Source organism: Elephas maximus, chromosome 10 (genome assembly GCF_024166365.1).
Source record: "Elephas maximus indicus isolate mEleMax1 chromosome 10, mEleMax1 primary haplotype, whole genome shotgun sequence".
In the NCBI taxonomy this organism is placed as follows: Eukaryota; Metazoa; Chordata; class Mammalia; order Proboscidea; family Elephantidae; genus Elephas; species Elephas maximus.
In genome coordinates this window covers 4,384,515-4,398,422 of record NC_064828.1, presented here as the reverse complement: position 1 = coordinate 4,398,422, position 13,908 = coordinate 4,384,515, and positions in this window count along the sequence as shown.

Genomic DNA, 13,908 nt, shown 5'->3' with positions numbered 1-13,908 from the left:
CAACGCCACGGAGGGGGCACCCCAGGACCTGGACTTCAGGAGCTCCAGGCGCACTGCCAGGCCAACAACACTTCCACTGCAAAAGGAAGGACAGTGGAGGGGTCAGTCAGCTGTCTGGTATCCCTACAACGGCCAGGCTAGGGTGAGTGAGTTGCAATTGTATGTGGGCTTCTAAATCCACCCATAAGAGGCCCCGGGGGTGCACCTCCGGGAGGAAAAGGCCATGCCACAGAGGCCACACTGCCAGGTGGACCCGCTTTCTCCAGGCTGGACTCACCACCTGCACTGCACTGGGAAGAGTCCTTCCAAGGGCTCACCCCTAGATTGGGGGCCATAGCCAGACCTTGGGGATCCCCAGGCTCCCAGAGATGCAGTACTGCACAGAGAGGGTGAGGTAGTACTTACAGAGCCACACCATGGTGGCAGTTCCTCTTGCCTGGGACCCATTTGCCAACCTGAATTTTTTGTGGTTTTTCTGCCAGCCTGGCATTCTGCAATAGACGCTGCAGAAAGAGTTGGTTCGTGAAGCTGCTTTGCAGTGAGGTCCTGGGCCTGTGCACTCCAAGCACGAGGTCCCATGATTTTATTTGGTTGATTTCTTTCCAATGACATGTTTTCCTAGATTTTCTTCTCAGCCCTCTCTATTTCTTTGTTCTTTTCCTCGCACCTCCATTTTATTGGATCCTGTGACAGCTATCAGTTCTTTTTCTCCCACAGTCCCATGACTCTGCCACTGTAGACCCCACCCTGTAAGAGCCCCGTGGAAGGTGCTAGAGAGTGGTCCAGGAACTTGGGGAGGGGGTCCTAGGGATCTACACTTCTAAGAAGCTCTTCAGGTAATTTTGGTCCTGATGAAATGGAAGACTTTATTTTAGAGGTCAGCTGTGAGCAGGCCTCTACTGAGCATGGCTGTGGCAGATTTCCCACACACCCCTCTGCTTTGCTCAGTTCAGGGGGAGACAGAGACGAAGATGGTAGAGCTAAGCTGCAAGGATTTCCTGCAGCAAAGCCTGCCCTGACCTGAGCTAGGGAATTTGTTTCCCCAGTTCTCATCACTAGCTGTGAGGAGACTTCTCTGCTCAGACTAAAGAAGAATTAACAAAATGAGCTCAAAACAATAAATGCCTGCTTGGAGCCCAAGTTGCTAAAAAAAAGGGGAGGGGAGGTGGGACAAGAACCCAAAGGATGTGAAATAAGCGTCCTCTTTTGCCACCCTGCCTGGTCCCAAACTTTCTCATCTTCTGCCTCCCAAGACTGTATAAACTGATTTCAGATCCTGGAATAAAGATCCCCAGGAATATTGCTGCTTTTGCCCCGTGATAGTTTCCCCAGTGCTGGTTGGAATAAGGCCTGAGAATCCTCCAGGGGCTGCCCAGGCCTGCGTACTGGACGTCCAACACACCGAGGTTCAGAACCACTTAATTTTCCAACACTTGGGCATGACCCCAGGGACCTGACCCTGAGGGTGCTGAGACTTTCTGAAGTCAATACTCCCATTCCGCTCCTCAGGTTCTCCCCATCTGAGCCAAGGGTCAGTCAGGCCTCATGTCCTCTCAGCAGCGTTTCTGTTAAAGGACACCTAACTGTACTGTAGGAGCCCTGGTGGTACAGTGGTTAAAGTGCTCAGCTGCTGGCCAAAAGGTCGGTGGTGTAAACCTGCCAGCCACTCCACAGGAGAAGATGTGGCAGTCTGCTTCTTTAAAGATTTACAGCCTTGGAAACCCTACGGGGCAGTTCTACTTGTCCTATAGGGTTGCTATGAGTTGGAATTGACTCACTGGCAATGGGTTTGGGTTCAAAAAAAAAAAAAAAAAGGGTTTGTGCTCTGCACCCTGAAAACCGGCCCCCTCTGAAAGGTGCAAGAAGCTACTGAAAGGACACAACTGTAACTGGCAGAAGCCACAGCCCATGGTACTGAGGGAAAAGCTGGGAGGGAGAGAGAGATGGATGAGTTAGAAAGGCCCGGTTCTGTAGGCAGCCAGGGGTCAGGGTGACCTAAAGCCACAAAGCTGACCCAAGATGAAAAGTTTCAAACCTGCTGCTCCTGAGCCCATTTCTTCTTTCAAAGAAGAAAGTCTTATCCTGCTTTTATCAGCTGGGCCTGGAAGGCCTTTGCTTTAATATGAACGAGCCTCCAAAGCCTCTTGGGGCAAAGGATGGCCCAGGAGGCTCCGCCAACCACATCCCATCCTTCCTGCAGGTCAGAGGTCCAGGCATTTCAGCCTTCCAGCTCCTCCACTGATCTAGTGACTTGGAACAGGATTTCAATGAAGCTCAAACATGATGTAAACTGGAAATACTCCTGGGTTCTCTTCTCAGAGCTGATCGCCTGGGTCCTAGTTTTATTACAAAACTTAGATATGGGAAGAGAAGAGGAGATTGTGGAACGCCTGGCATCTTAGCGCCAGTTTTGTTTTCTTGAGGAGAGAAGAGGTGAAAAGAAGGCAGCATTTACTGTGTCCTTTTCCATCACTCTCACTAAATCCTCACAAAGACCCTCTCAGTAAGGACTGGTGGGAAGTGCCTTGCTTTTCTTTTAAACTTTGTCCTAAGGCACTTTGATTATGGAGCACAAATTAAGTATTTTCCACTCAGGGAAGCATTCGAATTCTTACCTAGACCGCAGGCAGAATGACAACACGTTAAGCACTAAGCTTGGCACTTAAGCCAATGGTGACCCACAGGCCTGTGGGGACGTTCATACATGCATTCCCAGGTGCTCCCATTGCTCCAGATGTCTTTGAAATGCCTCTCTGGGGAAGGTCTTCAGGGCTTGTTCTTGGCCACATGGGAATTCAGTCCCATTTTTCTGATAACACTGCTCATTTGGGGTCCAAGATGATATTAACCAGTGTTGTCTCATTTCCAAGGCCTCTGCCGTGAGTGTGACTAAGAGAAAATATGTCAATTGTTAGAAAATACTGTAAGAAAGGCACTTTTTAAATTCAGTAGCTTTTAAACCAATAAACTTTTCATTTTTACTGAAAAAGGAGAAAAAAATGCCACAAACTCAGGTGGGGGTGGGGGAGATGTTTGCAATGAACATAACTACCTGAGGATAGGTGTTCAGAATATATTAAGATCTCTCTCAGTGAATACAAAAAAAAAAGCAAAAACCCAATGGAGAAGAGTCACTAGAAGGCAGATTATAGAAAAGGCAGCTAAAGCAGCCTATATACACAGGCTCCTCAGAAGTAATCAGGGACCCGCACAGACTAGTCCTTCCTGCCCATGGGGAGCAGTCCAGGGCCAGGCCCCCGAATGAACGTGACTTATGAAGCTATGACTGAGAAAAGAGGGTCAGTCTATACCACCACTCTGCGTCCTGCACACCTTTGATCAGAGCTGCCCAGAGCACCTTGGTTGTGCTTCTGGTTAAATGAGAAAACCAGGTAACCTTATGGAGTGTGGTTTGGAGAACATTTCCCTTAGTTCAGCTTCTCAAAACAGGTTTCTGCTGCCCAAGACGGGAAAATACATGCAACGTGCAGGTGTACTGACCACCTGTCCATTACCCTGGTGCCAGCCCTGAAATCCTATAGCTTATCTCAAGGTGGCACAGCACGGCCATATTGAGAGGGAAATCCCGGTGGTCCCCTGAGATGAGCTTTCAGCTCTGCTCCTGCCCTGGCCCATTCTAGCACCACCTTTGGCCCCCAGAATCTAGGACTTAGATGTGACTAATTAGCTTACCATTTAAAATTTATTGCCAAAATCCACTTCCTCACTAAGGGTTAAATTCAGCACCCATTTAAAATTGCAATCAGCAATCTCTTCCCTTCCATTCACACTCACATACTTCCTAACCCTGCCCTATTTTATTACTAGCACTTATCACCTTTAACTGTATTTGTCATCCAGTGCTGCTGTAACAGAAATACCACAAGTAGATGGCTTTAACAAAGAGAAATTTATTTTCTCATAGTCTAGTAGGCTAGAAGTCCAAATGCGGGGCGTCAGCTCCAGGCCAGGGGAAGGCTTTCTCCCTCTGTCAGCTCTGGAGGAAGGTCCTAGTCAGCAATCTTTCCCTGGGCTAGAAGCTTCTCCCTGCAGGAACCCTGGGTCCAAAGGATCCGCTCTGCTCTCAGCACTGCTTTCTTGGTGGTATGAGATCCCCAACTCTCTGTTTGCTTCCCTTTCCTTTTATCTCTTGTAAGATAAAAGGTGGTGCAGGCCACACCTCAGGGAAACTCCCTTTACATTGGATCAAGGATGTGACCTTAGTAAGGGGGTTACAATCCCACCCTAATCCTCTTTAACATAAAATTACAATCACAAAATGGAGGACAACCACACAGTACTGGGAATCCTGGCCTAACCAAGTTAACACGTAGGCCATGATTCCCAGCATTGTGTGGTAGTCCTCCATTTTGTGATTGTAATTTGGCCCCCCCAAATTCATATCCTTGCTACATGTAAGACACATTTACCCCATCATATCATATCAAAAGCCTTAAGTCAACTCCAAGTCCAGAATCCAAAAATTCCTCTTCATTTGCAAAGTCTAGAATACAAGTTGTCTGCTTCCAAATATGATGGCAGAACAGGCACAACCTAGACATTTCCATTATAAATGGAGAAACTGGAGGGAAAGAAAGGATAAGAGGCACCAAGCAAGTTAATAGAACACATTACATTAGCCCTAAAGGCTTTGCAAATAATCCTCTGTTCTCTGAGACCATTTACACAATGGCCCTGCCCTCCGGATTCCAGGTATTGGCCACAATATCCAGATTCTGAGTGGAGGCCCTTCGGCTCTGGGCTTCAGCTCCACCTTCCAGGCCCACTGAGACACAACTCTGCTGCCTCAGCTTTAGGCACACCATTCTCCTAGTCCATCTGAGTGGCAACTCCATCCTTAAAAACACCAGAAGCCATGACTTCAATCTTTGAAACCCCAGAGGTCGTGACCATACCTTTTGAGACTGAGGCAGCTCAGCTTCCTGAGTTCCTTGTCTTGTCAGCTTCTGCTTCCTCGTTTCTTAGCCTCTCAGCCCTCAGGCCTCACACCCACATCTGTCCTGCTAGAGCAAGTGGTCCAAAGCTCTGTAGCTCCACTGATAAGTGCCTGGAGGCACCACACTCTGCCGATAAAATTAGGCTGGAAGGCACTCAGCTCTTTGGCTCGTAGGTGAGCAAGCCTAGCTCCACCGATAAATGCCCAGAGGCACCCCACTCCACCAGGAAGCCTCCTGCGCACAGGCCCTCAGCTCTTTTGCTCCATGGGTCAGCTCCAGCACTGTCTGGCACTGGTCTCCTGGTTCTGCTGCTGCCAGATCACTGCTGCTGCCTGTCCTCTGTTGCTGTTTCCCACCATCTGCACCTTCTCTGGTGTTACAGTTCTCCTCACTTCCTTCTGAGTTTTCTACCCATTCATAGTTTCAGAACTACTTTCACATTTTAGATATCTGTTAGAGCAACACCCCATTCTCTTGGTACCAAATTTTGTATCAGTCATCTAGTACTGCTATAACAGAAATACCACAAGTGGATGGCTTTAAGAAAGAGAAATTTATTTTCTCACAGACTAGTAGACTAGAAGTCCAAATTCAGGACATCAGCTCTGGGAGAAGACTTTCTCTCTCTATCAGTTCTGGAAGAAGGTCTTTGTCATCAATCTTCCCTAACTCTGCCCTATTTTATTACTAGCACTTATCACCTTGAACATATTAAATAATTCCTAGTTTATTGCATTTATTGTCTATTGTCTCCCAAATGGAATATAAGCTTAGTGAAGACAGGAATTTTTGTGTGCCTTATGCACTGATATATCCCCAGGTCATAGAATACTGCCTAGTGTACTATGTTTTGTAGTTAAATATTTGTGGAATGGATTCGTGAATCCAAAGAAAGACAACTCAGAGTGGGGAAATTCTCTCCTATCTCTTCTCTCCAATAATGGGGCAATTGAAGAGACTGTCACTTCTCTGGGAAATACTGATGGGGCAGTTTGTGGATGACAGGGCCCTACTGAACCCCTGCCCACCCTCTATCAGAGTCCCTGTGGCCCCTCAGAAGTCTTCCTCTGCCACTTCAGGTTTGACCTCCAGGTACAACTGTCACATCTCTGGCATCTCCAGGGTTTTTCATGCCTCTCACTTGAAGCTGAAGCTGTTGTTTTAGATTAACCTGAAGACAAGCAAGCAAAATGCTCCATGCCCCCTCCCACCATTGAGATTCAAGTTGACACCCCTCACCCAGGGCCCATCCAACATCCCCTCTTTTCTGTTCCTTTGGGCACACTTCATCTGATCTTCTGATGTCAGCAAAGGTCAAAGAGCCCCATGGAAAGAAAGAAAGACCTCCTCTGTGTCAAATATGTGCCCCCAAACAGACATCAAACCCATTAGAAAATCCCAAGTCCACAGATCTTCTCATCAAAGATGTCTCAGAGGTGCCACCTGTAGAAGAACTCTGGGCTGACCATAGGCCATGGAGCCTCACCAGGTCTAGGAAGAGAGAATCACAAGTTGGGCCTGCAGAGACCAAGATCAGCACTCACGCCTGTGCTTAAGATAGAAGTAGACTCAGCCACTTCTGACTTCATCAATCCCTATTACTCTCCTTTGTGCCTTTATGGGCTGGGCTCAGTCAGGAGCTTCTGGGAAACCAGCAATGGCTCTGGCCACAGCTCTGATATCCTGGTTGGGGTTGGAAATGAAGGATGGTTGCTGTAGGCACCTCAGATCCCCACCCCTCTCAGAGGTCTGGCCAGTTGAATTGATGTAGACGTTTCTTCTTTATTCCCTGAATCTTCTTGAACCTGAATTTTTCATTTGGATATTCTAGGGTCTCTCTCCTCAGACTGCAATCCATGGTCCGGCAGCACTGGCAGCACCAGGAACCTTGATAAAAATGTAGACTCTTGGGCCTCAGACCAGACCTCCTGACTCAGACTCTGCATTTTAACAGGATCCCCAGGTGATTCGGGTGCACACTGACGCTTGGGAAGCACCATGACTGATCTGGGTCTCTCCTGTTGCTGAGATCTCAGAGAAACCAAACACAATGCCTGTGAGTTCTTGGGCCCATTGCAAAATGGACTCTCATCCCTGAGGTCTGATTTGGCCCCAACTTTCTGTTAGTAAATGAAATCTCTTTGGTTCCTCCCCAGGAGATAAGCCTTCCCAGCCTTCTAGTTGGGGTCTTAGAGGGAAGTGCTTAGTATCCAAGGACACAAAAAATAAACTTGAAAGAAAAATGTGTTCATTTTGAGGAAAAAAACTCAGTGTAACATGTTGCATTTATACTTGGTATAGTTTCAGTCTTAGAGTAATTCACAGTTTAAATAATTTTGTTAAGACATTTTTTGTTAATTGACTGTGAATTAATGTCTACCATTGGGACATGGAAACAACACTGATTTGTTCAACCTTGATAATGTGAATTTATCACATTATTTCAGGAAGAAGATACACATTTCTTCATGAACATGTAAAGTAAGTAGGGAATCTGCAGAGTTGTATATGTACAATGGTTTAAGCAAGGATTATGAGATAGACCACTTACCAGATTGTTAGTATGAATCCCCTTGGATTCACTTGTCAGAAAAGACCGGCAGAGGAGAGGTAAGACATGTAGAAAGAGTATGCTTCAACAGCATTGATGATATGTGTTTTCATTTCTATAGAGTTCTATGTGACTGCATGTAGTGTGTACTGCCCTGGTGACACAGTGGCTAAGAGCTTGCCTGCTAACCAAAAAGATGGTGGTTCCAATCCACCAGCTACTCCTTGGAAACCCCATGAGGCAGCTGTACTCTGTCCTATAGGGTTGCAATGAGTCAGAATCAATTCAACGGCAATGGGTTTGGGTTTTTTGTTTTTTTGGTATGTTCCCATTTATTTAAATTCTTTATGTGTATATATGAGTTAAAAATTAGAAGAACCAAAAAGATAGTTACTGCCATGTCTACTGACTTACAGAAACCAAGATAAATTGTCAAGTGAAGAATGGTACAGAGAAACATGTCGGTAGAGTGTGACCTAATCTCCAGAAAAGCAAACAACCCAGTAGAGCTACGTGTGTACCTGTGACTATACATATGTGTCCCGGGAAACAGGAATGTATGAAAAGGCACACAAGTGTCTTTGAACATGAATACCTTGGAGAAGCACGTAAAACTTACATATGTGGGGATGGTTCTTATTATAACTCTTCTATAAAAATCTGTATCTTTAAATTTGTTATAATAAGAATACAAGACCTTTTAAAGTTAAAAAAAATCATAGAAATATATATAGGTATATATTTAAAACATTTTTATTGGCTATTATAGGGAAAAAGCTGACTTCAGTACTGGATTCATAGACTTTCATCACTGGATGAAGAGCAAACCCAGAGACGGAACAAAAGTCCCAGTGAATCTCTTGTTTGTTCTTGGAGCTAATGACCTCTTCTGGTCTCTGTACCTGCAAATGGACAAAAAGAATTCTGTAAGGATTAATGCAGTCATTGCTCAAACATCTACTGCATGGACATGTCTATGGGGTAAGGAAGAATGCTGGATACCATGTGCTATTCATTAAGTAACACATGGACCATTAGACTGCTCTTTCTCTGATGTGCCACTACCACATCCCTTCCCTTGTTGTTCTACTGGAAAATCCACTGGTGTTCATTGTAGGCCTTTTTTAGGACTGAACATAGAGGAAGTTAACTGGCAAGATGCAGGTTTTAAAGAAGATTTTGCCCACAAGGTCTTTAGACCGATGGACCTCCCAGCCAGCCTCTGCACGGGATGGGAATGCAAGACCCCTCCCACACAGTATCTCAGAGCATTACAGGCTTTCTGTTTCATTGTTAGGAGACTGCAGAATTTACCCACTTCAGAACCCTTGCTGCCATCAATCTCAGCCAGTCCCTTACAGGACCCCTCACTGCTACTCTGAGGAATAAAAGTAGGACAGCCTTCGGGTGGAGATGCCTGTCCTGGAGGCCCTGTATATCCTTCCTTGCCTCTGAGGGCTTCTGTGTGCCAACTGGGGTTTCAGCTCCCAGGGTGGATATACCTCTGGCACCTCCAGAGCTTCCCAGGCCCTGGAACTTGATGTTGTGGATGAGATTTGGGCTTTCCTGCCCTCTGTGGAGTCTGGGCCTCAATATGCCCCTTCCTATCCTCACCTTTGGTTGTCTGTTCACCAGGTTTAGGAGGCCTTGCCTTCTCTTTCGCTCCTTTCATCTCAGTCAGGCTTTTCTATTCCAGTTCTCTGATCTTAGGACAGGTCAGGTTAGACCACAGAAAAGAGAAAGACCAAGCGAGTGTCACTGATATGTGTAGAGGCTGCTGGGAAGGGAACTGACTGTCATTGGTTTAGGGCTTTATGCCCACTGCTCACCTGCAGGCAGGTTTCCTCACAGCCTACTGTCTCTCTGGTTCCTTCTACTACAAAAAATTCAGTGACACCCTCTTCCCCATCACACTTCCTTTACAGCTGTCTTTGCAGAGGCTCCCTCTCAGCCTCCGAAGCCCCACTGAAATTCCATTTCACTTTCCCTACTAATGCAGCGCTCATCCTCAGGGTCCTGAGACCTCACCATCCAGATGAAGCCTGTTCTCTCCTCTCTGAGAGAGCCTCTGAGCGGACCTGGTGTCTATGGTCAGCTCTTCTGGGGCTTCTTCCATCCAGGTCCCCCTAGGGCTGAAGCTCTCCATGCAGTTGAGGAGGTGGGGTGGGGAGGAGGGCACATGTGAGGATCTCATAGGTGTAGTGGGTGAAAGGAGCCTGAAAGGAAGTCTTTCCAGAAGGGCCCACATTATGAGGCCCAAAACCCCTCAGTCCGAATGTCCTAACAGTTCTTCAGGTGATTTCTCCTTTGGCCTTGAGGCCACACCTGCACCCTCTGCATTCAGGTCTCCCACATCTGCAGCAGCACTAGTTGGTGCTGTAGCCTCTCCAGCCCCTGTCTCTGCTCCTCTAGATGCTCCTGGAGGTGCCCGGGTCTTCTTGCCAGGACTCCAGGATGCTGACCAGGGATTAAGTATTGTCTAGACTGGGGACAGAGCCAATGGGGCTTTCTTTGAGAACTCGGCCTCAAGACTGGGGACATCTTGCCCATGGAGGCATAGGATGTTTTGGTCTGCCAGACCTCGGCTACCCCTTTGACTGTACACACTTGGGTGAAATACACACCCTTGACTCCTTGCTTCTCTGGAGTGGCTTGATGAGTTAGATATCTGTTCAGTGGAAGCTGAGGAAAAAGACCCCGCTGATTCTTTAGGAGTCTTCTTGGGCCTGAACCTTAGGCTTTTTACTTCCACTGTTCTAGCTTGAGTGGCACTTCCCTCTTGGGTTGAGACTTCTGATATTGAGAGTGAATTTAAATGAGCCCTCTGGGCAATGGGTCCTCAACTGTGACCCAAGACTCTGGTTTCAGGTGTCCCTGGAGGCCTCTCAATCATTACTATCCTCCACCTCTGCAGGACCCATGGTTTCTTCCTTTTGCCCTAGGGACCTACCATCTTTGGGGAACATCACTGTGGGAGACAAAGTCTCCTCTGGAAAATTTTTTGAGCTATTAGTACTTTATAACAGAAGTCTATAGTCTTTCAAAGAACTGTAATACATTGACAGTTTATATTGCAAATAGAGGGTCTTCACATTAATTGTTTTGGCATTTGTTGAATGCCAAATGAAGTTGTTCCTTTGGAACACAAAAATGACCTCATTTCCCTGAGCCTTCATAATCACACATGACTTTTCTGAGACATTTTCTATGAAAGTGATTTTCATAATAAATTTAGAGTGTAAACAGTGAAACAGGAGAAATTGTCACCACTTTTTAAAAAAAAAATTTTTCTGTTTTAAGTGAAAGTTTACAAATCAAGTCAGTCTCTCATGCAAAAATTTATATACATCTTGCTGTATACTCCTGATTGCTCTCCTCCTAATGAGACAGCACACTCCTTCCCTCCACTCTCTCTTTTCGTGTCCATTCCACCAGCTTCTGACCCCCTCTGCCCTCTCATCTCCCCTCCAGACAGGAGCTGCCCACATTGTCTCATGTGTCTACTTGATTGGAGAAGCGTCCTCCTCACCAGCATCATTTTCTATCCCATCGTCCAGTCCAATCCACATCTAAAGAGTTGGCTTTGGGAATGGTTCCTGTCTTGGGCTAACGTAAGGTCTGGGGGCCAAAACCACTGGGGTCCTTCTTGTCTCAGTCAGACCATTAAGTCTGGCCTTTTTATGAGAATTTGGGGTCTGCATCCCACTACTCTCCTGCTCCCTCAGGGGCTCTCTGTTTTGTTCCCTGTCTGGACACCATCTAGTTATTCTGGTCTCAGGCTAAGGCAGTCTCTGGTTCATGTGGCCCTTTCTGTCTCTTGGGCTCATAATTACCTTGTGTCTTTGGTGTTCTTCATTCTGTTTTGCTCCAAGTGGGTTGAGACCAATTGATGCATCTTAGATGGCCGCTTGCTAGCATTTAAGACCCCAGACACTACTCTCCAAAGTGGGATGCAGAATGTTTTCTCAATAGATTTTATTATGCCAATTGACTTAGGTGTCCCCTGAGACTGTGGTCCCCAAACCCCCGCCCCTGCTCTGCTGGCCTTCGAAGCACTCAGTTTATTCAGGAAATTTCTTTGCTTTTGGTTTAGTCCAGTTGTGCTGACCTCTCCTGTATTGTGTGCTTTCTTTCCCTTCACCTAAAGTAGTTCTTATCTACTATCTAATTAGTGAAAACTGTCTCCCTCCCCTCTCTCATAACCATCAAAGAATATATTCTTTTCTGCTTAAACTATTTCTTGAGTTCTTACAGTAGTGGTCTTATACAATATTTGTCCTTTTGCAACTAATTTCACTCAGCATAATGCCTTCCAGATTCCTCCATGTTATGAAATATTTCACAGATTCATTACTGTTCCTTATTGAAGTGTAGTATTCCATTGTGTGAATATGCCGTAATTTATTTATCCATTCATCCATTGATGGGTACCTTGGTTGCTTCCATCTTTTTTGCTATTGTGAACAGTGCGGCAATGAACATGGGTGTGCATATGTCTGTTCATGTCACCACTTTTTAAACTCTTTTCAACCTCTTTTTAAGGGAAGGGTTTTTATAGGAGGAAGCATATTTAGATTAATTTGTATTATTTATATATATATATGCACAAAAAACGATATATATATGCAAGGTGAAGCTATACGGACCTCAGATTGACACACTTTCCAAAAAGCAGTTGAGATCTGAGTGAGCACCAAGGCTTCTATAGCCCTTGTGTGACATCATTGATGACACTGCTCAGTTCTATGGCCCTAGTATGAAGCAAAACTGGGCAACAATAAAAATATGGCAACTGCTGAAGTAGGGGTTTGGGGACTAGAAGGAAGGAGATTATATATTAAAAATGAATTAAAACTTTTCCCTGTACTCAAAGAGGTTACTGTCCCTTGGCAGGGAGAGAGACATACAGGGAATGAAAATAGTGTGATGGGCAGTTGCTTTCACCCAATTGTCTCGTTTAACTCAGTTTGAATCGTCTTTCCAGCCCTGGTCATACAATGTCCACTCTGCACCCTTCTCAGGTCTCCTTAGCCTCTGAAGCTTCACACAGGCTCCTCCCTCTAACTAGAAGATGTTCTCTCCCCTCCCATCTGCTGGCCTACCCTCCCTGGTGAAGCATGTGGTGAAGAGAAATTACCCTGTTGGAACAGGTTAGGCTTATGACCTCACCAAAAAACACTAAGACTCAGGACTTTTGTGGTCAGCCAGAATGGGAAGTTTAGGAGTTGACTTAGAAAAGCCCATGACCTCTGCTACTTCAAGATTCTCTTTTTGTTCTGGATGCCATTTAGAAAAAGATCCAGGAAATGGGGAGATCTATTATGGAAAAAATAGGAAAGTTGGGGTGGTGATGAGGGAGGTGCTGACTTCTCGGTGGACAATAGAAGTTTCAACACCAAGATACTAGGGGCTCATTTTGTGTGCTCCAAACTGTGTAAGAGGGAGGACTGGTTGGAAAACAGAACAAAAGATGATCTTTGCCTGTTCACAAATGTAGCAAATGCCCCAGTGGCTTCACCCTGTGTCCTCAGACTTTTCTCATCAAGCCATCCCTCACCTTGTACCAAAGCCTCTGGAGAATTCTTAGGGTTTCCTGGATTCTGGGCCTTTTGTCACCCCTTAACTATCCAATCATATTCCCAACTTGGTTCAGGCATCACTTCCTAGTTGTAGCCTTCCCTGACTCTTCTCCTGGTAAATTTGTCCACTTCTTCTTTTGTACTCCTTTGTATTCAAGATACTACTGCATAAAACACAATTACATTTACTCGCTGCAGATGATTTTAGAACTGTCTACACATTCTTCCTCCTCTGTGCCCATGCCTTCTATGAGACTCCAGAGCACCTTTCATCAGCAACAGGAGTCTTTCTCCCCCCCTCAGTTGAAGCTGACCTTATGGTTGCTTTGGCCGTTGGGATAGTAGTAAACCTGATACAAGGAGAGAGTTGAAAGGACTTTGCATTGAGACTTGCCCTTTTGTTGCTCTTAAACCCTGAGAACCCATGGGAATGGACCCAGGCCAGCCTGCTGGATGATGAGAGACCATTGGAGAGAGGATCCAGTGGTTTCACTGAGTTGATTTTAAATGAACTGGCTCCCAGCTGACGTGAAAGCAAATCCTAGACACATGAGGAAGCCCTGCTTTGAGCCACTGTGCCTGGTGCAGATGGGAAGAACTCTAAATTGACAACCTGAATAACTATGAGCTCAGTAAATGGTTGTTCTTTTAAGATACTACATTTTCGGGTCATTTGTTACACAGCAATACATAACTGATACACCTGTTAACTTGGCTATTTCTCTGACCAGGCAACGAGGGACATTCTCTGAGTCATTTCATCATCAAGAACATCTGACCTAGCATCTGAGGTGTAGGTGAAAAGAAAATTATACAGTAA